The following is a 24,613-nucleotide window of genomic DNA, read 5'->3' as shown; positions in this document are numbered from 1 at the left end:
TAGGGACTTCCCTGGAGGTCCAGTGGTTAGGGCTCCGCGCTTCCACTGCAGGGGGCACGGGTTTGATCCCTGGTCACGGAATTAAGATCCCCACAGGCCGTGCAGTGTGGCCAAAAATTAAAAAAAAAAAAAAAAATGTAGCCAAAGCCCTGCCTGCCCTCCTGAGGCTTACAATTAGAGCAGAGAGGAGCGCCAGGGACAAATGCATGTGCAAGAAAGCACGTGATGGTTAGTGCCGTGAAGGACAAAACCAGATACCACAGCTGGAAGGACAGGTGGCTGCGCTATTTTGTGACCGTAGAAGATTTTTAGGGCCATAATGTAGCGGGTTGAATGGTGCACTCCCCCCAAAATATGTCCACCCAGAACCTGTGAATGTGACCGTATTTGGAAAAAGGGTATTTGCCAGTGTCAGTAAATTACAGGTCTCGAGATGGGTTCATCCTGGATTATCCAGGTGGGCCCTAAAGCTAATGACAAGTGTCCCTATAAGAAGAAGAAAAGACAGAGATACACAGAGAAGGTCACGTGAAGGCCCAGTGTGACCACAGAGGCAGAGACTGGAACGATGTGGCCACAAGTCATGGAATGCCTGGAAACATCAGAAGCTGGAAGAGAAAAGGGATTCTCCCCGAGAGCCCTGAGAGGGAGCAGGGCCCTTGATGACACCTTGATTTTGAACTTCTGGCTTCGGGAACTGTGAGAAAATCGATTTCTGTTGTTTTAAGCCACCCGTTTGTGGCCATCTGTTACAGCAGACACAGGAAACGCATACACATAATTTCTAACTGAAGCTTGAACGCGGCGAGGAAGTAATCACGCAGGTGCGTGGGAGAAAAACATTACAGGTCAAGAGAATAGCGAGTGCAAAGGCCCTGAGGCTGACTGTGCAGAATTAGGGAATAGCAAAAAGCCAATATGGCTACAGCCGGGTTGGGGGGTGGGATGTGAGAGCAGGTCAGAAGCAGCCTGGTGGGTGAGGACCTTGTGGGAAAAGAACTTTGACATTTGCTCTGAATGATGTGGGAAGCAACTGGAGGTGCTGGGAGAGGAGGGTAACATGACCTGATGTGATTTATAATCACACTGCTCTGGCAGCAGAGATGAGAGTAGACTGAGGGGTGGGAGTGGGGGTGGAAGCCCACTTGACGTGACCCCCGAGTCAAATCCAATCCCCAAAGCATCAAGGTCTCATGTTTTAGTGAAGGTTTGATGGGAAAATAGAAAGGGCCGTTGCGTGGCACAGCACCCAACAAACGCTACCCTCTGTCCCCTTTAAACATCTCAGTTCCCTTCTGAACGCATTTCCCATAGAAGCTAAGCTAAGAGAGGCAAAGTCTCTCATAGCCAAACAAAGCCTCCTGAAAACCCCGGGAAATGATTCCAGACTTTCCGATGGTCATTGTCAACGTGATCTGCTTATGGTTCAGATATCCCAGACCGTGAGCAAGCATGTTACATAGGTTATCTGTCTCCCTCTAAACTCACAACAGCCTAGGAGATGGACACGCTTATCCTCATACCCATTTTACAGATAAGAAAGCTAAGGCCCAGGAGGGGCAGGGACTGGGCCCAAGGCTATGCAACTGACAAGTGGAGGAGTCAGTCCCTTGAACTTGGGCGTTAAAGTCAATTTAACCTCAATTGGGCTGAGGCTGGGGAAGCGTCATTATGTATTTGCAGGGGCATGAACTGGCAAAGGCATCCACCAGCCACCCTTTTCACTGGGTTTTCACAGTGGCCTTGGAAGTGACCAAGTGCAGGCAGGAGACTCAACAGTGGCCTATCTGGTATCAGGAGTTTCCTGGCCTCTGGGTGTATCCCATTTGATCGGGACTCAGGCCTCCAGACTCCAGCTGTAACCACCACCCTCCTTGCTTCCTCCTCAGGTTGTGGCTTAATAGATGCTCTCTTGGGACTTCCCTCGTGGCGCAGCGGACACAGGTTCGAGCCTTGGTACAGGATGATCCCACATGCCGCGGAGCAACTAAGCCCGTGAGCCACAACTACTGAGCCTGCGCGCCACAACTACTGAGCCCGTGCACCACAACTACTGAGCCCACGTGCCACAACTACTGAAGCCCATGAGCCTGGAGTCCGTGCTCTGCAACAGGGGAGCCACCACAATGAGAAGCCTGCGCACCGCAACAAAGAGTAGCCCCTGCTTGCCGCAACTAGAGAAAGCCCGCGCGCAGCAACGAAGACCCAATGCAGCCAAAAATAAATAAATAAATTTATATATATTTAAAAAATGCATTTGTGAAAAGAAAATAATTAAAAATAGATGCTCTCTTTAGCCAGCCTTCAATGCTATCGTCCCAAAGTTGCAGGGTTGGAGAGGTCCTTGGAGCTCAGCCTGTCTAGACCATACTAAGTGCTTGCAATATCTCTTGCAAGATCTCAGCTAAGTGATCAGGCCACACACACATACTCCCCTTACAAGTTTCTCACAACTCCTGAGAAGGTCAGTCCCATCTTGGGACACCCATGGCTGTTTAAAGTGGACAGAGCACTAGAAGGGAGAGTCGGTTTCCAATGCTGGGTCCAGTCACCTGGGACAAGTCACTTCAGCCCTCTGAGCCTCAGTGTCCTCACCTGTTAAATGGGGACTCGTGGGACAGTGGATGAGATTGAAAGGAAATAATATAGGTGAACGTTCTTTGCACAAAATATGTACATAGTAGGTGCTCAGTAAAAGCTTCCATTGCTCATAGTCCAAATATGTACAACCTTCCTGAAGGCAATTCCAGGTATAGCAAGAGTTCTGAATGCTCATTCCCTGCACCAGGTATGTTTTGTTTTTTTTCTTAATATTTATTTATTTGGCTGCGTCGGGTCTTAGCTGTGGCATGCAGGATCGTCATTGCAGCGTGTGGGCTTCTCTCTAGTTGTGGCGTTCGGGCTCCAGAGCGTGTGGGCTTAGTTACACTGTGGCATGTGGGATCTTAGTTCCCTGACCAGGGATCGAACCCACGTCCCCTGCATTGGAAGGCGGATTCTTAACCACTGGGCCACCAGGGAATTCCCCCAGGTAGGTATTATTAACCCTCTCTTACAGATAAGGAAACTGAGGTTCAGTTGTCACCCAAAGTCAGACAGCTTTGGCCACAGTCTGGCTCTTGGCACTATACAAACTTGCCACTTCCCATGAGTCTCAGATGTGGTTAGAAGTCAAGGGCAGAGGGTCACCAAGAGGACCTTCCTTTTCTCTCTCTCCTTCGCAGGTGCACACATGGCAATGACAACTTTGCAAGGGAGGAAGCAGGAGCCCTAAGAAAGGACATAACTTGCCCAGGATCAGCAGCAAGTGAGAGCCGAAGCCTGGCTCCTTCTTCTGACACACGGCTCCTGAATGGTGGCCTTGCCTTGGGGACATTTTTTTTTTTTTTTTTTTTTGGCAGTATGTGGGCCTCTCACCGTTGCGGCCTCTCCCGCTGCAGACCACGGCTCACGGGCCCAGCCGCTCTGCAGCATGTGGGATCTTCCCGGACCGGGGCACGAACCCGTGTCCCCTGCATCGGCAGGCGGACTCCCAACCACTGCGCCACCAGGGAAGCCCTTGGGGACATTTTTGAACTGAGATTTGATCTGGCACCCCGGAGACCTGAGACCCCCCCATACCCCGCCATGCAAACACCTCCAGAAGAACATGAAGCGTATCGTAAGTGCTCAATCCAAATCTGTTGAATAGGTAAATGAATTCTTCCATAGCACACTCACTATAGATTCACGGCTCCCACCTATGCTACGAACAAATTCCAAACTCCTTTTCATAGCCTACAAGGCCAGGCTTGATCTGCACTCTGTTCACACACACACACACACACACACACACACACACACACACACACATCCCACCTCTCCAGTGTCACCTGGAATCCTCCAGCCATGCCAAACTGCTTTCATTTTCTCAGTGCATTATGACCTCCCCTGCCTTAGGACGTTTGTATGTGCTATTCCTCTGCCTGGAATACTCCCTCCAACCTACCTTCCGGTACTGATCACAAAGACCTGGATCCTTTTCATTTTCCAAACCTCAAGCTGAATATCACTTCCTCAGAGAAGCCTTTTGCTGATAAAAGTCTAAGTAGATAGTCAAGTAGATTCCCCCTGTTTGTTTCTTCTTAGAGCATTTAACAGGTTAGTAATGATATATTTCTATTTTTATTATAGTTGGTTTCCATACTTAGGTTGTAAGTTCCATGGAGCCATGCTCGCTTTACTTACCAATGTGTACCAGGAGTCTAACACAGTATCTGCCAAGTTTGTTGAATCAATGGACAGAAAGATGGAAGGGAAGAAAACTAGATGTGGGATTGACAGGGACCTGGCTGTTTCCCAGTCCTGAATCTGTGAACCAGCTGAACTGTAAACTTGTGAAAATTACTTCAATTCCCTGAGCCTCAGTTTCCCCCTCTGTAAAACAAAGATAATAATAGTCCCTCCCTTCTTGTGGGAATTAAATGAGATAGTGTGTGTAATACACAAGACCAAGAACATAGAAGGTGTTATGGGTTGAACTGTGTTCCCCGCAAAAGATATGTTGAAATCCTAATCCCCAGTACCTCAGTGACCTTATTCAGAAATAGTCTTTGCAGATGTAATTAGTAAAAATGAGGTCATATTGAGTAGGGTGGGCCCCTACTCCAATATGATTGGCGTCCTCATAAGAAGAGAGAGAGACAGAGGAAAGATGGCCATGTGACAACCAAAGCAGAGATTGGAGTAATGCATCTACAAGCCATGGAATGCCAAGGATGGCTGGAAAACAACAGAAGCTAGGGACTTCCCTGGTGGCGCAGTGGTTAAGAACCCACCTGCCAATGAAGGGAACATGGGTTTGAGCCCTGGTCTGGGAAGATCCCACATGCTGCAGAGCAACTAAGCCTGTGTGCCACAACTACTGATCCTGCACTCTAGAGCCCACAAGCCACAACTACTGAGCCTGCGTACCACAACTACTGAAGCCCACATGCCTAAGAGAAGCCACCGCAATGAGAAGCCGGCACACTGCAACGAAGAGTAGACCCCACTCGCTGCAACTAGAGAAAGCCTGCATGCAGCAGTGAAGACCCAATGCAGCCAAAACAAAACAAGACAAAACAAAAAACAGAATCTAGAAGGGAAGAAAGAATTCTTCCCTAGAGCCTTCAGACGGACACAGCCCTGCTGATGCCTTGATTTCAGACTTCCAGCTTCCATTGCTGTGAGACAACAAATTTCTGTTGCACTTTTTCCAGCAGCACTAGGAAATGGATACAGTAGGCACTGAACAAATGTCAGGTCAGTGTGTCTTCCTTCATTTTTGCTCTATCACGTTCTGTTACGTACACGTAGTCCCTGGGAGACGGTGTGGTCCTCAAAGTGTCCGCGTCTGATCCAGATAGCACAGCCCTGGCCTGAGAGCACAGGAGGTGGGAGTCAAACACATCAGTGCCCTCGTAAGGGCCCTGTGCCCTTAGCGCTTGGAAGACAAGGGCCAATTTCCTGTCGTCCTTTCCTGGCTGGGAACTGCCCCACACTGTGCACTGACAAGAATGGTGCGAGAACTGGTCTGGCCCAAGACGTGGAGGTAAACGGAGAGGATCTCGGTCTGCCCAGGCTTCCCAGTGATGGGACCTGCTTTCCTGAAAGGCAACCTCTCTTATGGCTTCCCGGCCCCTCCTCCTGGTATGGCAGCAGGGGAGCCCCTTCTGATGGAGAAGAGGGAATGACTACCTCCCAGCTCACCTGCTCCGGGCTTTTAAATATCACCTGGATGGAGCACCCTCTCCTATGGAAGGCCTGGTGTCTGACAAGCTGCTGGTAGGCTATGCTCACCTCCTGGTAGGCTAAAATCACCTCCAAGCCCTTTACGTGTCAGTCGCCCAGATGCAGGGTCCTCCTGGGCATAGAAGGGCAAACCAGTGCAGAGGAAGCCTCTGTTACTAATAATAACAAACCATGAGTGCTGAGGCCAGGAGGTCGGGAGGTGTGGTCAATGTCTAGCCTTCAGGCTCCAGCAGAGGGACGTCAGCCTTGCTTCCCACCCAGACTCACACGTGGGAGGCGGTTTCCCCAATCGCAGGAAGGGGCTTCATATCCTGGGCAATTCAGAGACTGTTGTTTGCTCCTGGAGGGTGCTCTGGTGGTTTCTATCTTCGAGGTTGGGAAGCCAGCTCAGAGAGAGGAAGTAACCTGCTGAAGGTTGCACGGCTGCCGAGCGGCAGCAGTGGACTCCCACCCTGGTCGCCGGACCTCAGAGCCTGACTGCAAGGTCATTTCTGGAGCAAATTTAATAGGGCAGAGCATGAGGGCTCTAGCTCAGCGGCTGGGGAGAGGGCACTGATTATTTGGGGAAGGCAATGAGTTAGCTGTGGACATGCTGCAGTGCGGGTCCCCACCAGCAAGGTGACAAGTGCAGGAGGCAAGTCTGGGGCCTCAGAGAAAGGTCAGGAGAGAGATGCACGTGTCCCTCATCTCCATGTTAGTTCAAGCTGTGGAGTAGATGAAACTTCCCCAGGAGCCTGCTGAGTGATGGGGTGAAGCGGTGGAGTGAGATGGGACAGAGGAAGAAGGGACCGGAGCTGGGGCTGGCGTTTACGGAGTGTTTCCTGTGCACCGGGCACTATTCTGATCCTCTTCATGGATTCACGTATCCCCCTCACAACAACCCTCTCAGGTGGATACTATTATTATTATTTTTTAAAATATATATATTTATTTATTTTGGCTGCACCGGGTCTTAGTTGTGGCATGCGTGCGGGATCTAGTTCCCTGACCAGGGATCTAACCCGGGCCACCTGCATTGGGAGCCTGGAGTCTTATCCACTGGAACACCAGGGAAGTCCCAGGTGGATACTATTATCATTACACCATTTTGCAGATGAGAAAACTGAGAGGCTAAATAGCTTACCCACGTCAGCAAGTTAATAAGTGGTGGAGCTCTGCTTCAACCCAGTGGGCTTAACCACCGTACTACCCGACCTCTAGATTGGCCCGTCGCCGGCGCCACTGTTGAGTTCTCCGTGGATTGGGGTGAAGGGGTAGGAATGAGGAAAAAGCCAGCAGCCATCAGAACAAATTTGGAAGAATAATGGCAAGACCGCGCCTCTGATTTTGTTTGGCCTTGAGCACAGCTGACAGCCAAGCAGGGCAGGCCTATTACCCCTCCATCTTCTCATGGAAATGGAAGACTTGTCAAGGTCAGTGGGTTCCTCAAGGTCATACTGTGAGGCTGTGTCAGAGGCTTGACCTCAACTCTCCAGATGCTGGAAGGGTATCTGGTACCCCCAAGAGGAATGCAGGGCCGCTGAGAGGAGGGGCGGTGGGTCAGGAGGGGCTGTAGGCCCAGCTGGCCGCCTTGAGTGACAACGTCCAAGCTGAGATGAACGTTAGAATCCTGAAGGAGGGGGTGGGTCCCAAGGGGAGTCAGTGGGGAGCTTCTCTGGTCGGGGGATCATTCACTGAAAAGTTGGCTTGGGATGGACTCTCAGACACAGCGGGGCACAGTGTAAAGAGCAGGGCTACAGTCAAATCCCGGTGCTTGCCACACAGTAGCAGCATGGCCTGGGGCAGGCCACCTAACCCCTCCAGAGCCTTCGGCGTCTCTAACTGCACATAGGGGTAACCTCTCCACTGCTGGCTGATGTGTGGGATCAGTATGGTGTGAGTAAAGCACCGGGCACACAGCTGGGGGCTCAGGAAATGGGCTGCTATTGTCAGTGTTGGACACAGCTGAGGTTTGTACACATTCTTTGATTTTTAAAATCAGGCTTTATTTTCTAGAGCAATTTAAGTTTCATAGCAAAATGGAGCAGAAAGGACAGAAATTTCCCATATGCCTTCTACCCCTCCCTCCCTAGCCTCCCACTTGTATTAAAGTGTAGCTTCATTGAAATTTTGTTTCCAAAATTCACAGGAAAAAGAAAAAAAACAAAAAGGAGACATTTGAAACCTTCCTGCCTGAGTCCCTTGCTGTGTAGAAGGGGAAACTGAGGCCCAGAGAGGGAGATTACATACCCAAGGTCACAGAGCCGAGGAAGCCTGACCCCTGCATTCTATCAGTCAGTGTGGGTTGCACAGCATCACCAAGCATCCTGGACTCAGCCTCATCCTGCTGTTCACCACGCATACATGGGGTTACAAACCACTGCCCCAGCTGGCATCCACCGAAATCCTTGCTGGAATCCAGCACATCAAGGTCAGAGGGCACTGGAAGTTGTCACATTCCCCCTCTCATTGCCTTGTCCTCGTGCAGGGGTTAAAGAGCCTAGACAGGTGGCTCTCAGACTGGAGAAATGAATGATCACAGACATACACAGAGGCCAAGATGGTTTCTCTTTACAAAATCCTGAAGTGGGGCTCCAGAGGGCAGGCTCAGTAGTTGTGGCGCACGGGCTTAGTTGCTCTGCAGCATGTGGGATCTTCCTGCACCAGGGCTTGAACCCGTGTCCCCTGCATTGGCAGGCGGATTCTTAACCACTGTGCCACCAGGGAAGTCTGAACCCACACTCTTTACTGTGCCACCCTGCCTTTGACATTCCTTAAAGCTTTGGAAGCTCGTGGCTCGCTCTGGAGCCTGCGAGCCGCAACTACTGAGCCCGCGTGCCACAACTACTGAAGCCCGCGTGCCTAGAGCCCATGCTCCGCAACAAGAGAAGCCACCGCAATGAGAAGCCCGCGCACCGCAGCGATGAGTAGCCCCCGCTCGCCACAACTAGAGAGAGCCCGCGTGCGGCAATGAAGACCCAATGCAGCCAAAAATAAAGTATAAATTAATTAATTAATTTTAAAAAAGAGTGTGGGTTCATGCTTGAGGACCCAGTTCCCGACGGCTCCCATGAACACGGGATTGTTTTCTCATGTGTGTCTACTTGGACTACATTACAGATGACCTTTCAGTCATTCATCTACAAACTGGCAGGCCCTGTGGTGGGTCGGTGAACACCGTGGACAAGATGACTGCTCTCCTGGGATCCAGGTCTTCGGTGGAAGGGAGGCTGAGCTTAAAGAGTAAATAAACATACAACCATGATAAGAGCTATGGATAAAAACCAAAACGAAACAGAATGGTGGCATCATGACTGGGAAGGCTGGCTACTTTAAAGTGGGGATCAGGGAAGGTGTCTCTTAGCAGGTGACATTATAGCTGAGCCTTGAACAAGGAGGAGCCAGCTATGCAAACATCTGGGGAGAGAAGTGTCTGTGAAGAGAAATCAGAAAGTGCAGAAGCCCTGAGGCTGGAGTCAGCCTAGCCTTCTAGGACTTTCATCAAAACAAATAATCTGGGACTTTGCTGGTGTCGCAGTGGTTAAGAATCCACCTGCCAATGCAGGGAACACGGGTTCCAGCCCTGGTCCAGGAAGATTCCACAGGTCGCAGAGCAACTAAGCCCGCGTGCCACAACTGCTGAGCCTGTGCTCTAGAGCCGGCGAGCCACAACTACTGAAGCCCGCGTGCCTAGAGCCCGTGCTCCGCGAGAGAAGCCATCACAATAAGAAACCCGCCCACCGCAGCCAGCGAAGAGTAGCCCCCACTCAACGCAATTAGAGAAAGCCCACACGCAGCAACAAAGACCCAACGCAGCCACAAATAAATAAATAAATGGCAAAAAACAAATACTCTGAAGGCAAGGGGGCTGGATTTTTTGTTTGTTTGCTTTTGTTTTTGTTTTGGCCGCACCACAGAGATTGAACTTGGGCCCTCAGCAGTGAGAACACAGAGTCCAAACCATTGGACAGCCAGGAAATTCCCAGGGGGGCTGTTTTGTTAAGGAAACAAAGTAAACAAGATATTTTCATTCTCTAACCTGTAATCTTCCCCCACCACCTCAAAATCATACTAATACTAGTTAATTCCTACTCAGTTTAAATACTTCTTCCTCCAAGAAGCCTTCTGGTCCCACTAGTTCGTGGTTTATAAAAACTGGTCTGTGGCAAAATGAGAAAAATGTCAGAAAACCCGTGTGTGTGTGTGTGTGTGTGTGTGTGTGTGTGTGTGTGTGAGACTAAAAGGTTGCCAACCGTGTTACCTTTCTCTGAGAATATCTGAGATATATTGTTACTACAATCATCCCTCCGTTCAGCAGGGATTGGTTTCAGGACCCTTTCAATACCAAAATTGGAGGATACTCAAGTCCCTTACATAAAATGGCACAGTATTTGCATATAACCTATGCACATTCCCCTCCTTCATACTTTAAATCATCTCTAGATTATTTATAACACCTAATGCAATGTAAATAGTTATAAATACAATGTAAATGTTATGTAAATAGTTGTGGCAAAGTCAAAATTTGCTTTTTGGAACTTCCCGGAATTTTTTTCTTAAGTATTTTTTTGTTTTGTTTTGTTTTGTTTTGTTTGCGGTACACGGGCCTCTCACTGCTGAGGCCTCTCCTGTTGCGGAGCACAGGCTCCGGACGCGCAGCCGCTCCGCGGCATGTGGGATGTTCCCGGACCGGCGCACGAACCCGTGTCCCCTGCATCGGCAGGTGGACTCTCAACCACTGCACCACCAGGGAAGCCCTTCTCAAGTATTTTTGATCCATGGTTGTTTGAGTCCACGGATGCAGACCCATGGGTACAGAGGGCTGACTGTATTTTTATTTTTTACTGTTAATAAGTCCTTTTCACTAAACGATGAGTGTAGATGACGACAAAGTTAACGCGGCAAAAATTAAAAGTTGACCACTCTTTGCAAATCCCCTATATTGGGGGGTAAATTTCGCTGGTTGGTCTGTGAATCCCAGGTCCGAGGGCACCTGGGAACTAGACTCCGAAGCTCCATTACTTGCCCCTTCTTTGCACCCAGGTCACTCTGGATTTCCCACACCCTTTCATCCTCTCCCTCTTTTCAGAGTTTGATCTCCAAGAGGGCAGGGCCGCCCCTGCCTGGCGTCCAGCAAGGCCCAGAACAGGTGCTCAGAAGACACGGATTGAATGCACTGTGATTCATGATGAGACACATTCAGTTGAGATGAACCTCACAGAATAAAATTGGGAGCAAACCGATGAAGGGAGAGAGCTGTGAAAAGAAGATCCCAGACCTCACAGCCAGGAGCCTGGGTTCAAATCCTGCAAGAGGCAGTGTGGTTTGGGGAAGTCAGAAGACCTCACTTCTTCTGGAGCAGGAAAGCTTAGGTGAAATCATTTACTTTCTCTGAGCCTCGGGTTTCTCTCCTGTGAGATGGGAACGATAATGCCTTGACCCAGGATTCTTCTTAAGAACAAAACACAGGTGTACAGAAAAGCACTTTGTAGAAAGTGTGCAAATAGTTCGTGGTCCATCCCTCCAGCACCCACCCAGCCCGTAATATCCAGTTTGCCCCTTCCCAGCCTGTACGTCAGCTTCTCCTACGCCAGGGAGCTGGTGCGGGAACCTTGCTTCGCAAGTTCTGAAAGGAAAGCTCAGTGCCTGGCACTTAGTAGGTGCTCAACAAATAAATCAATGGAGAATGACCCCCAGGCAGGTCATGCTCCCTCTTAAGAATATTGGCAATCTCCAAGGCTCCTTTCTCTCTGGCGCCTGTGATACTTATTTGCCTTTTTAAGGACAGACCTACGAATCACATTTAGGAAAAGTGGGTGGGTGTGAAGAGACTTTGATTAAAAGGTTAGTGCACATTTTTGGTTCCCACTTCCGAATCTTCCAGAATTTATTTTTGCCTACTTAATAAAAAGAGCCATGTCACATTTCTTTAGCTTGTCTTCTGGGTTAAAAAAAAAAATTTTTTTTTAAGCCTGTATTTTAAACCGCCCACTCCAGCCATCCCAGGACGCGGCGAAGAGGGGGCCGCAGACAGGTGGAGCGTGTGCCGGGAAGGCGGGGACCGAGGCAGCCCGGAGGCGGGGAGGGGCGGCGGCGGAGTTCAGGAGCCCCACTCGCCCCTCCCGCCCCTCCGCAGGGGGCGTCTCCGCTCCTACGCCCCGCACACCGGGTGGGCTCCTGCCTCCTGTCCTCCAACCTCCCGGCGACTCCCAACGCCCACCGGCAGCAGCAAGGCTCCGCCAGGCTCCAGGGCCCTCCGCTCGCCCGCCCGTGTCGGGAAGCCCAGCGCCGGCCGGAGGGGCGGGGCCGGGGCGGGGCGGTGGCGCTGATGTAATCCCGGCTCCTGGGCGGAAGGATATGGAGCGCGCCCGGTTGGCTGGGCGCTGAGGCCAGTTGCCGGGTAACGGAGCGGAGCGGCCGCGGTGCGCCGCCTCCCGCCCTCCGCCGAGTGGCGCCGGAGCCGCCGCCGCTTTACGTAAGGCGCAGGCCAGGGCTACCCGGCGCTCGGCAGCCGCTCGGAGCCCTCGGAGCGAGGAGGCGCCCCCGCCAGCCGCCGCGACGCCCGGCCGCTCGGCAGGTACCGCGGGTGGGCTGGGCGGGCTGAGCGGGCCGCGGCCTCTCGGGCGGCTGGGGCGGGCCGCCACCGCGGCCGAGGGTCTCCGGGACCGGCCTGAGGGAGGCCGGGCCGCCCCGCCGGGCCGCGGGCTCCGCGAGGACCCCGGCCGGACCCCGGGCGTGCGGTGGGCTGCCGGCCCGGGGACCCCGGCCCTGGGGAGCCGGGCGCCGGCGCACGGGGCGGACGATGAGTCCGCACAATGGGCGCGTGTCGCCGCGCTGGGAGCGGTTCTCTGGGGGGAGGCGCGGCGAGGTGGGGAGCGGACGTGCGGCCGGGGTGCGGCGCCCAGAGTGCAGCGGCCGCGGGACACCTGGAGCGGCCGGCCGGCCGGCCGGTGGGCGCTCGCGGCGCTGCCCTCGCCCAGCTGCGTCCCTCCGCCCCCTCCCCTCCTGCATTGTCCTTTAGGGGCCCGGGAAGGGAAGCCGCCGGCGGGGGAGGGGAGGGGCGGGGCGGCGCGGACGGACGGGCGCGCGGGCCTGTGGCGCTGCGCGCGCGGGGCGGGCCCTGCCGGTGGGGCGGGCCCTGAGGCGCAAGGTTCGGCGAAGGTTACGGCCGCCCGCGGGAGGGACTGGCACGCAAAGTCATCCGCGGCCGCGGCGCAGGAGGGCCTGAGCCGGCTCGGGCCGGCTCCAAGCACACGCGTCCCCGGCAGCCCCTCGGAGCTCTCCGCTCCTCCGCGCCCGAGGAACGGCTGGTCGCGAGGGAAATGCCTGCAGCCCCAGGACTTAGCGGGCGGTGCGCAGTTGAACGGGCCTGCCGAACTGTTGGTGGCGGACCCCCCCCCCCCCAAAATCCTGGCAGAAGCCGGTTTTGATTTCACTTTCGCCACCTTTCACTTTTTGCCCTCCATAGACAAGCAATGGAGACCTCACCTAGTACAAAGTGTAGGAGATTAAGCGGGTAGGGGGACATGTGGTTATTTGGAATGGTTTAACTAAATGTGGTTTCTGCCAATAAATATCTGGGTTGGATTCTTGGATATCTAGGTCGGCTACTTCGGCCAGGTTCCTAAGATTGAGCTTTACGTGTCTGGGTCTTTGCTTGTTTTAAAAAAACTGTGGTAGGAGATTGGTGAAGAGGTCGGGGCAAGCAGTTTTGATAATAGGTGATGCCGTGGATAAAACTAACTATACAATCAGATCCCTAGTCCCTAAGGTAGGTTTCTCCTGTGCAATAAGACCGGGGCCCGAGCACCTTGACACTTCATAGATTTCGAATCCGACGTGGCGGGGTCGGGGGCGGGAATCTATCACTTTGCAGCCTGAAGGTCAAATATTCTCTCATAGGTTATTTTGGATTGATCCACTCATAAATGGTTCTCGGGATCTTTATGACATTTCTTGGTAGCAAAAATTATTTCTGAAATTGTGCCTTTGCATACCTATAGGTAAGCTTCTTGCAGTGTTCTATATTCAGTTGCTGTACTTGATAAATAATGAATTTTTAATAATTCAAAAAATATTTACTGCTTCAGTTTGGGCACATATATTACGGTTTTTATATAAGCCTGTGTCATCAGTGAAATGCCAGTTTGGCCACTGAAACATTGAAGGAAGGAGAGAATATTACTCTTCAATATTTAACTTTGTAGAAAGTAGAATTAGAGGTACAAATGTTTTGTTTTTAAAGAAAAGTACCAGTCTTTACCATGGCATCAACATAAGGCAAATCTGTAACTATTTCAAAGGTAATTAGCTTATTTGTTACACAAGTTGCAAACATTTAAGAAAATTAAATGGATTTTTAGCGCTTTTTTAATGATACCATAGATCACTCCGTGCTTTATTTTATAGTAGCACTTTTCAAAAGCAGTAGGGTTGTTTTTATTTTGCATTGTGTGGAAAGTACTGAGCCTGGGTTGTTCTCCCTGTTTCAGCAGCATTTGACTTGGAGCAGTTCATGGCCTCTGGGCCAGTTTTCTCATCTCTAAAATGGGAAGAGTGTTGATAACTGTCCCGTGGCATGGTTGGAATGATCAAGTGAGGGGAGATGTGACATAGTTATGCCAACTTTCAGTCCCTTTTAAAATACTAGGTAGTGCTAGTGTGTCCAAGCCTCAGATTCCTCTCTTGGCTTAAAGCTTTCTTATGCCCCTCCCGGTCCCTTCCTGTCTGCACTTTGCCTGGCTGTCAGGTCACCTTTCCTAAATCTAGATTGCATCTTGTCAGCCTCTGGCTCAGAATGCTTCTAAGGACTGACCGCCTGTTGTTTGGAGGCCAGAACCAGACTCAGCAGCATCACATTCAAGGCCCTTCACAGTCTGGCCCTGGTCATCTCTGAACTTTACCTGTCTTCTCGGTTCCCCTTCCACACTGTCCCGCCAAATGAGACTACTCTTGGTTCTCTGAACAGGCCAGGCTGCTTCATCCCTTCTTCCCTTATAACTTTTTCTCTGACTGGAATGCCCTGTCTCACTTCCACCCACTCCACTTTTTAAAAGTCCACATCTGATTTTATGTCCTCTCTGGAGCCCTTTGGAAATCCTGTCAAAGTGAATTATTCATTTCTGCAGTCATAATCTTCTATTTTTACTTTCGTTATTGCCTATATCATGTGTTGTGTATGTAATACTCTGGCTGTGGTGACCCTGTCATTATTTTATCCCCAACACCTTGCTCAGGGGTTTAACCATGAAAATGTTAAGATGTTTGCTGAATAAAGTCAAAGTCTGTAATCCACCTTATTATTATAAACGATTTTAATAACAAACATCAGTACCAACCACAGCACTGGGAATGAGGTTTTATTATATTGAAGATGGTTAATACTTAGCATATTTCTTTTCAATTATTTTTAATCTCTCACAAAATACCAAGTGGTATTTTTATACAAAGTACAAACAACCACCTCTCCCACGTGTGTGGAAACTTTCAGGGCCCATGGACCAGCAATGCTGACTGAAGTCACTGCACCCTGTCTCTTGGGAGAGGGGATCAGAGCATACGTTTTAAAATGTTCCTTACCTTTAAGATGTTCCTTACCTTTAAAATGTAATTGCAGTCTCAGCAGATTCACGCTTTTTGTCTGAAACGTTTCTGGAGGTTTATTATACTCATAAGAAGTAAACTGCTTTTGAGGGCGCTTATTTAGGCCTGGATTCGAGAGACTCAGGTCTGTGTGTTGGCTCATCTCCTCACCCCTGGGGCACCATGGGCAGGTCGGTTAAATCTCTCTGGAACTTCAGATTCTTTATTTCGTGAAATGCTTTGCGGTGTCACTTAGAGTGGCTATTCTTTGTGTACTGCGTGCCCTTGTTCAGATAAAGGTAATGAGATGATATTACTTCACAGCACATTGGTCTTCCTTGTCACCCAGGCTGGAAACTTTTGGAGGCTTCCTTTTCTTGACCAGATTTTTACCAGGTCTGCCTCCATGTGTCTTTTCCATCAACCTTCTTGTTTTTGCTTTTGTTTTTCTCCACAGTTCCCCTGTCGCTGCCCTCCCTGGCTCTTGTCAGTTCTTATGGGGGTTGTTCCTGTAGGCCTGCTGACTGGTCTCCCTGTATCTAGTCTCTCTAGTCCTCCTGTGTTCTGTTCCCAGAATTATTCAATATGTAAATCAAATCGTATCATGCCCTGCCCCCCAGGTATATACCAGCGGTTCTTGACATCCCCCCCGCCCCTGAGTTCCATCACCCTGGGGTTATGACCTAGTGCTGTCCAGTAGGCTTACTCCTACAAAGATTTTCACCTTGGAGGCATCACCACCTGGCCGGTTGAGAATTAGTGTTAAGGGGTTAGGAAAGCATTCTAAGACCTGTGCCATCTGGCCTCATTCTAACTTTTAGCTTCATATTTTACTGCATCTCTCTTGTTACCTGGTATTTCAACACTAGACCTCTGGCCACTTTCATGGTTGTTGGTCTGACTTCTTTACTCTTTTTTTTTTTTTAACTTTTATTTATTTATTTATTTATTTGCGGTACGCGGGCCTCTCACTGTTGTGGCCTCTCCCGTTATGGAGCCGGATGCATAGGCTCAGCGGCCGTAGCTCACGGGCCCAGCCTCTCGGCGGCATGTGGGATCCTCCCTGACCGGGGCATGAACCCGTGCCTCCTGCATCGGAAGGCGGACTCGCAACCACTGCGCCAGCAGGGAAGCCCCTGGCTTCTTTACTCTTGAATGTCCTTTCTGCCTTTTTCTTCTTATCAAAATCCTTAATACTGAATGAAGGCTTGGCTTAAATGCTTCTACTTCTATGAAAGAAGCTTCCCCTGATTTTCAGAATTAACTCTTCATTATTCTCCCACACAGTGCTTGACGATACTTCCACTCAGCTAGTTCTTCTTTTTGACTTTTTAGCTTATTCTTTACATGGATTACAGACTCGTTAAGGGGAGAGAGGAAAATCTTATCCATTGCTGATTCCCTCTAGTGTGTAAAGTAGTCTTTCACATAGTACTTGTTGATTTAGATGCTTGATTGAGTTAACTCAATCACTCTACATTCCCTGAATTTAGCAGAGGGGTAGTGGGGTTGGAATGGCTTTATGTGAGAGCTTCATGAATCCACACGACATACTCAGAACAGGGCCCAGCACATAGTAAGTGCCCAGTAAGTGGCAGCTTTTAGCTGTTAGTTGGAGCAGGTGTAGAGAACACTAGTGGTTGGGTATGTTGATTTTTTTTTTTAAAACATCTTTATGGAGTATAATTGCTTTACAATGGTGTGTTAGTTTCTGCTTTATAACAAAGTGAATCAGCTATACATATATCCTCGTATCTCTTCCCTCTTGCATCTCCCTCCCACCCTCCCTATCCCACCCCTCTAGGTGGTCACAAAGCCCGGAGCTGATCTCCCTGTGCTATGCGGCTGCTTCCCACTAGCTATCTATTTTACATTTGGTAGTGTGTATATGTCCATGCCACTCTCTCACTTCGTCCCAGCTTACCCTTCCCCCTCCCCATGTCCTCAAGTCCATTCTCTACATCTGCGTCTTTATTCCTGTCCTGCCCCTAGGTTCTTCAGAACCATTTTTTTTTTTTTTTTAGATTCCATATATATGTGTTAGCACAGTATGTTGATTGATTGTATATGCTGGTTACTGTAACAGTGTTCACAGATTTATTTCTGGCTTCTGTGTAAAGGAAAAAAAAATCGTCTGGTCTCTCCATCTTCATTCTTTCGTTAGTTTTGGGAATTAGCAGAAAAGTGAGTATTTGGTTGCAGGGAGCTTTTGCATAAGCAGATTCATGATGGTGGTCCTAAATTATTCTGAAGACAGGAAACCTTTCTGTAAGTGAGCCAGGTTTTTTGCAGTGGCTTAAGAAAGTGGAAAATGGTTTGTCAGTTGTTATACTATATGTTGTTTTTCTGTAAAACACATGCTTTCGTTTTAATCTTATAATTATATATTAAGCAGTAGAATCTTCTTATTTAGTATTTAGAACGACTGTTGGGATTTTGTTTTTGAAGCGCCTCCAAAGCTTTCTCTTGCACTAGGCTTTCTCTGTAGCTCTCTTCCTTTGTCTGCTCAGCAGTCTTGCCCTGGGACTAGACAGGGAGAACCTAGGGGAGGAAAACCAGCTATCATTTTGAAACTTTTAATTAAATATTTAGGTACTATTTTTAAGTTTATATGTGTTACTGATTGACAGGTTGTGTCCAGAAACCTTAAAAAGTGGTATCTCTGGTTCTAACAAAATATGGAATTCCCTACTTGCAGCAACATAAGAATATGTATTAATTGCTATTTAGCTTACGTTGACTATATTGATGATTATGAGCTTTTAAAAAATCACTGGAAATATTATATTCTTAGGAATTATTATATTCCTAATAAATCTCTCTTAAAACCTGCCCCAAAGAATTGGGGATGATAGGCCTATCCCAGTGGATGAATTAGTATCAATTAGAAATAAAAGCAGTAGGACAGTTAGAAGATTAATAATTGCAAAAATGCTTGAGAATGTGTTGCTTTGTGTGTGTGTTCCTAGCTAGAGTGATGAAGGAATGTGAGTTCTGTGAATGCAGGTTGTGTGTGTGTGTGTGTGTGTGTGTACACATCTGTACATGTATGTGGTTCTCTGGTGACGGGAAGCGAACCTAGGCACTGTGTGTCTATAGTCCTTATGGTGCCTGGCGCAAGGAGCGGTCACTCAGCACACACTGATGTCAGATGAGTCAGTCACACGTGGAGATAAATAAGTGTAAAGAAATGGGCCTCAGCACGTTTCCAGATTTCTTTTTTGTTAATGTGGTTGTTACCTCAATAACAGGAGGAGGTAGAAAGTGGGGAGGGATTTATTTTCCCTTTCAGCCAGGAGTTTGTTTCTAGCTCAACTACATTTTGCAAAGTACCTGTGGAATCTTAATAGCCAGTACATAACTATTTCAAAACTGTTTACCCGGCTTGGGGATTTATTCAGGCTCTTTACTTGTCTTCTTCAGTAACTATAGCTTTTTCTTGGGCATATGATTAACATTTAGCTCCTTGTTAGCAACTTCCCTGAAGATTTTAATGGTGAGAAAGTTGAAAAAAATTTTCTTTATTGAAGTATAATTGACTTACAATATTATATGAGTTTTGCTACACAACATAGTGATTCAGTTATTTTTATACATTACAAAATGATCACGAGAAAGTTGAAATTGAATAGACACATTTTTGGTCCTTTTTTTGGTTGTTGTTTTTGCCACTGCTTCCTTTGATTACCACCATAGATAATTATTACTGATTGTATTGTTAATAGTTTTTTGCTGGTGCCATCGAAGGAGTTTCTTGTTTTTATAAGATGTAAAGCTCAATTTAAAACTATCAAAATATGTTTTGTATGATTTACCAAAGCATTGTTTTGAATATAAGTAACTCTTATAAAACCTATTTATTTTTTAAAGAGTCCATGTTAAATCTAAAAAAGCAGTAAGTTATAAGATGAATAGTAAGTGTTCTCTTTCACTCCCCTTCCCACCCTGTACTCATTTTGAAAAATCACTGATAAGCTTCTCGGATGTCATAGAAAAAAAATTACGCCTGTACTTCTAAAAATTGGAGTCATGGTAGAGAGTGTTCTTCGTTTAAACAAACACTAAACTTTGTATCTTGGAGCGCTTTCCATATCAGCATGTATAGACCTACCTCGTGTACAGATCTACTTCACTGTTTTTTTTTGTTGTGTACAGATCTACTTCACTGTTTTTTTTTTTGTTTAATTTAATTTTGGCTGTGTTGGGTCTTTGTTGCTGTGCGTGGGCTTTCTCCAGTTGCAGCGAGCGGAGGCCACTCTTCATTGCAGGGCATGGGCCTCTCACTGCGGTGGCCTCTCTTGTTGCAGAGCACGGGCTCCAGGCTCGCGGGCTTCAGTAGCTGTGGCTCACGGGCTCTAGAGCACAGGCTCCGCAGTTGTGGCTCATGGGCTTAGTTGCTCTGTGGCATGTGGGATCCTCCCGGACCAGGGCTCGAACCCGTGTCTCCTGCATTGGCAGGCAGGCTCTTAACCACTGCGCCACCAGGGAAGCCCCACTGTTTTTTTTTTTTAATGTGCCCAGTATTCTGTGGTATGAATGCACCAGAATTTATTTGATTAGTTGATGGAGTGGGTTTCCATGTTGTTATTGTAACACAGTAAACATTTTTATACATAATGTTTTGGTAAACTTGTGTGAGAAACCTCCTTAACCTAGGCAGCCTAAAACAAAACAAAACAAAAACTGACGAACAAGTTTCTAACTTCTCTAAATTATCATTGATCATATTGAAAATTTTCTTGGCGGCTTTATTATATTTAATAATTTTAGACATTAGGCTGGCTATTTTCTTTTCTGAAGTAGTCCTGCAGGTATTTAGGGTTATTTGGGGCATTATTTAGTTTAAAAGTGGTCAGAGTTTGTGGTGAAGGGGAAAGGTAAGGGATTCTTAGAAGTAGCTATTAGAAAACGGGTAAGGAGGAGTCTGAGCTCATGCTTGTTAAAGCACTTCCTACATGTGAGGCCTTTTGTTAGGGACCTTAGGTAAAGTGTTTCCTTTAATCCTCCTGACAGCTCTTGAGAGAGGAGGTATTATCTCCATTTTACAGATGACGAAGCTGCAGCTCAAAGGTCTCAAGAAACTTCCCTAAGGTTACACGTAATACATGGCAGAGCAGGAGCCCCAACTTCTATCTTTGCAACTTAAAGTTAACGTACTTCCCACTGCCTGGCTCTTCCTAGAGATTCATTGGTTCACACTGCCTGGCTCTTCCTAGAGATTCATTGGTTCACACGGCACTTGTCTGCTCACAGTGTCCTGTGCTTAGATGCCAAGATGGTTAGACGTGCACAAGACTTACATGGGGCGGGAGGGAGGGAGCAGGAGGGAGGGAGGAAGAGCCATCGGCTTCCGTGCAGGTGTGATCCTGGGGGAGGAGAGATGGGGGAGGGCAGGCCAGAGCAGCCTCAGGCCAGGGCAGTTTGGAGACTGTCTTGGCCAGGCTGCTGGCTGCTCGGCAGGTCAGATCTGTACCCCCTCCTGGTCAGCATTGCTGGGAGCAGCCTGAGGGGCACGTGGCCTGATGTCTTTGCCACCATGTAGCAAGTGGAGGCTCTCAGTCAGCTGGGCTCCCCACGGCAGGCCGTCTCGAGGGGCCGCCTGACCAGCCCATGGCCACCACACCATTCAGCGCTGGGGCGGGTGGGGGAAGCAAGCAGATGGGTACGCGGGTCAAGTGCAGATGCGTGCTGAGAGGGAAAATGAAGTAGGCCGGAGGGGTGTTGTGTGTTTAGGGTGGGCAGGAAAGGGCTCTCTGGTAAGACATACTTGAGCTGAGACCTGAGGGGAAAAGGGAGAAAGGTGTGGGGCTGTCTGAGGAGCAGAGCATTATTCAGGGCGAGGGGAGAACAAGTGGAAGACCCCGATCGTGCATCGTTATGAAGGTGGAACGAACGTTATGAAGGTGGAACTGAACGGAGAGGATTCGCTGACAGGTTGGATTGGAATGTGAGAGAAACAGGAGGAGTTAAGGATGATGCCAGAGCTTTTGATTTGAGCAGTGGAAGCACGGAGTTGCCCTTGACTGACACTGGGAAGGTCCTGGCAAGGTTGTTGGTGGTAAGAATTTTTGGGTTTTCATTTGTGTTTTTTAAGAGATGTTGTAAGTTGAGATGCCATTCAGACATCGTCTGGTAGCTTGATGGCTCTGTAAGTTTTGGGTTCATGAGAGAGAAGTGGGGGTGAGAGAAAGTTTGGAGTAATCTCTAGATAGATGTAGAGATTACAGTCATGGGAGTGGAGATCAGCTAGGCCTGTGCTGTTCAGTAAGGTAGCCATGAGCCACATGAGGCTTCTGAGCATGTGAGATGAGGCTGGTTTGACTCGAGATGTTCTGTAAGTGTCACATACACACCAGATTTCAAAGACTTAGTATGCGAAAAAAAGAATGTAAAATAGCTCATTAATGATCTTTTACCTTGATTATATTTGGAGTGATAATATTTTGGGTCTATTGAGTTAAAGTATATTATGAAAATTAATTTCATCTGTTTTTTTTTAATATGGCTGCTAGAAACTTTTAAATTACATTGGCGTGACTCAGGTTTTGCTATTGGATGGCTTCAAAGGAGGAAGTGAATGTAAACAGAGAAGTGTGAGGCCTGGGCGGAGAGCTGGGGAAGAGGAGGGGCCCGCAGAGGAAGGGCCGAGAGGGCGGGGCAGTGAGGGTGGTAACAGTTGTGGTCTCTAGAGCTTGAGCGAAAGAAAAGTACCAGAGAGCAGCTAGGCCTGCCACCGTGTGACCGACGGCCGTTGCTTTAGGAGTGAACGAGTCTTGGAGGTGGTCTGTAGAGTGGGATCTTTCCCTATACTGTTTTCTGTTTTTTAAGTGAGTCTCATCAGGACAAGAATGCAGCCTTTTCAACCAGAGTTATAATGTAGCCTCTCTGTGGATGCAGCCACGCAGTAGGAAGAAGCACACATTTAGAAGATTGGACACAGTTAATGCAGGCAAGTGACTCTGACCTTCAGAGGCTCGCTCTCAGGGCTTTCTTTCATCTTGCAACCTTCCCTTGATGAAACAATTGTGAGAATTTCTTACCTTCCTTTTCCCAGTTCTAAGCCGGGGAGTGGACCTAGCTTCCACGTGGCCGTCCGTTATCTAGACCTGTAATTGGGTTTTCTGGTTGACACGCAGCTTGTTCTGTTGTGGTAGTCACATGATTTGGCAGGCGTCCCCTCCCTGCCCGCCCGCGGCCCCAGTCCACTTCTGGCCTGATCAGCGCACAGGGCTCCAGAGCTGAGGAACAGGCGTGGCCCTTCACTGGCAACAGGCCGTCTGAGGACCTTCCGGTGCCGCTCAGGGGCTTCTTTTTACTATGTCGGTATGTGTGTTAGGCACATGTTTTTGCCCTTAGATCTTATACTTTTTCCCCCTGCATTTCATTTTCCTATTTCCAAAAGCACACTTGCACATCTAAGGACAGTGTTTCCAAGTGTTTTCACTAGCCGTGTGATAGAAGCTGTCACGGACCCCGCAGCTCCTCTGCGTGGAACTCGCTTGGGCCTTGCCAGGGTGGGCTGGCGACCACCTTGAGGAGGCTCGGGTCGCGCCCTGCAGTCTGCACTGGCTGCGGTGGGGCAGGGCTGGTCTCCCTTTCTCTCTGGCTTGGGAGTCAGGTCTGTCAGCGTCTCGAGATGCCTCTGTGCCTGTGGGGACAGTGAGCAGAGATGGCTGAACCAGGAACTGATTCAAAGGAGACGCTAAATGCAAACTAGGAAGGCTTGGCTTTGTTTCTTTACAATTATCTGATGGCAAGGCTACAGGTTAGATGAGGGGTGGATGGTGTGATGGAAAGGGCACCAGTTTCGGACCTAGGCCCACAGTGGCCCTGGTCTTGACTCACCTGGGACCCCGAATACATGTTTAAGTTTCTTAATCCATAAAATGAGGAGGTTTGGTTGAGCTCAGTGTTTGTTCATGCTGTGAAAGCAGTGTCTGCACAAAGTAGGTGCTCAAAGATTTATTGAATGAACGGATGAATAAAAGAATTCTAGAGAGCCCAGGTACTTATGGCATGAGGCAGAGGATGGGGTGACGGGGAGGCGTGTTTGGCCAGGCCCCCCCCTCACCTGTGCTCCTTCAGCCTGTCTCAGATATGGTACTGGGTTCTGCTACTTTGAGAAATGTTTGCACAACACCGGGTTAGCAGACCGATCTCTGAACGTGAAGCCGGCACGCTTCCGATGCTCCCCGCTGTCACATCCCTGTATACTTTGTGCCAAGGTAAAAGTTGTGGGAGAATAAATGCAGTTGCAGTCATATGTGGGGTAGGGAGTGCTGCAGAGGTGCTGTATTGTTTCCTGGTGCAGCTGTAATAAAGTGCCACAAACTAGGTGGCTTAGAACAGCAGACGTCCTCTCTCAGTTCTGGAGGCCAGAAGTCTGCAGTCCAGATGTTGTCAGCAGGGTTGGTTCCTTCTGGAGGTTCTGAGGGAGGACCTGCTCTGTGTCCCTCTCCTCACTTCTGGTGGTTACTGGCCATCTTTGGCATTTCTTGGTTTGTAGGCACAGCAGTCCAGTCTTCGCCTTTGTCTTTGTGTGACATTCTCTGTGTGTCTTTGTCCACATTTTCTTCTTCTTATAATGACATCAGTCATTGGATTAGGGCCTGAACAGAGGTAGATTGAAAATGAGTAGTGCTTGCTTGTAAGAGAACGAAGAAGAGTTACTAATTGAAAGTGATTACGTTGCCTAGAGCTTTGATAAGCATATTCATGTTCTTAAACATAAAACGTAGAGTTTCCATAGAGTGGAATGGTGGATTCTGGTTTTTCTGCAGAGCAAACGATGTGTGAGGATGATCATTTCATGCATGTGCTGAAATCACATTCTCTTAGCTTTAAAATTACTAGACAACATGCCACCATTACCTTCCAGGTTAAGCTGCCTTGTGTCCCCCACTGTGTCTTGCACAGAGTAAACATACACCAAATGGTGGTTGTTTCTGATATTTAACTATGATTAAGGGGGTCGTGAATCTGATGGGGCAGTTGGTTCCTTTATGAGTTCTTTGGTAGGTGGGTTCTCTGGAAAGCAGCTGCAGATAGTTTAGCATGCAGAATGTTGATTAGGAAGTACCCCTGGGAGGGACTTCCTGGTGGTCCAGCGGCTAAGGTACTGTTCTGCCAACGCAGGGGGCCTGGGTTTGATCCCTGGTCAGGGAACTAGATCCCACATGCCGCAACTAAATGATCCCGCACGCCGCAACTAAAGAGCCCGAATGCTGCAATGAAGGTCAAAGATCCCGCGTGCTGCAACTAAGACCCGGCACAGCCAAAT

General features: G+C 48.8%; 1 protein-coding gene across 1 annotated transcript in view; it reads left to right on the top strand.

The window, feature by feature from the left end:
• The first annotated feature begins 12,154 nt into the window (after nt 1-12,154).
• The window catches only part of KIAA0232, a 91,942-nt gene continuing 79,483 nt past the window's right edge, over nt 12,155-24,613 (top strand). Inside the window, exon 1 of the mRNA XM_082838462.1 lies at nt 12,155-12,328. The gene's annotated coding sequence lies outside the window, so the exon portion shown is untranslated. The remainder of the gene's footprint in view (nt 12,329-24,613) is intronic.

The sequence above is a fragment of the Leucopleurus acutus genome (genome assembly GCF_964270905.1).
Source record: "Leucopleurus acutus genome assembly, chromosome: 4".
Classification (NCBI taxonomy): Eukaryota; Metazoa; Chordata; class Mammalia; order Artiodactyla; family Delphinidae; genus Leucopleurus; species Leucopleurus acutus.
The sequence above is the reverse complement of the archived record's forward strand: the minus strand, read 5'-3'. Positions and strand labels throughout refer to the sequence as shown.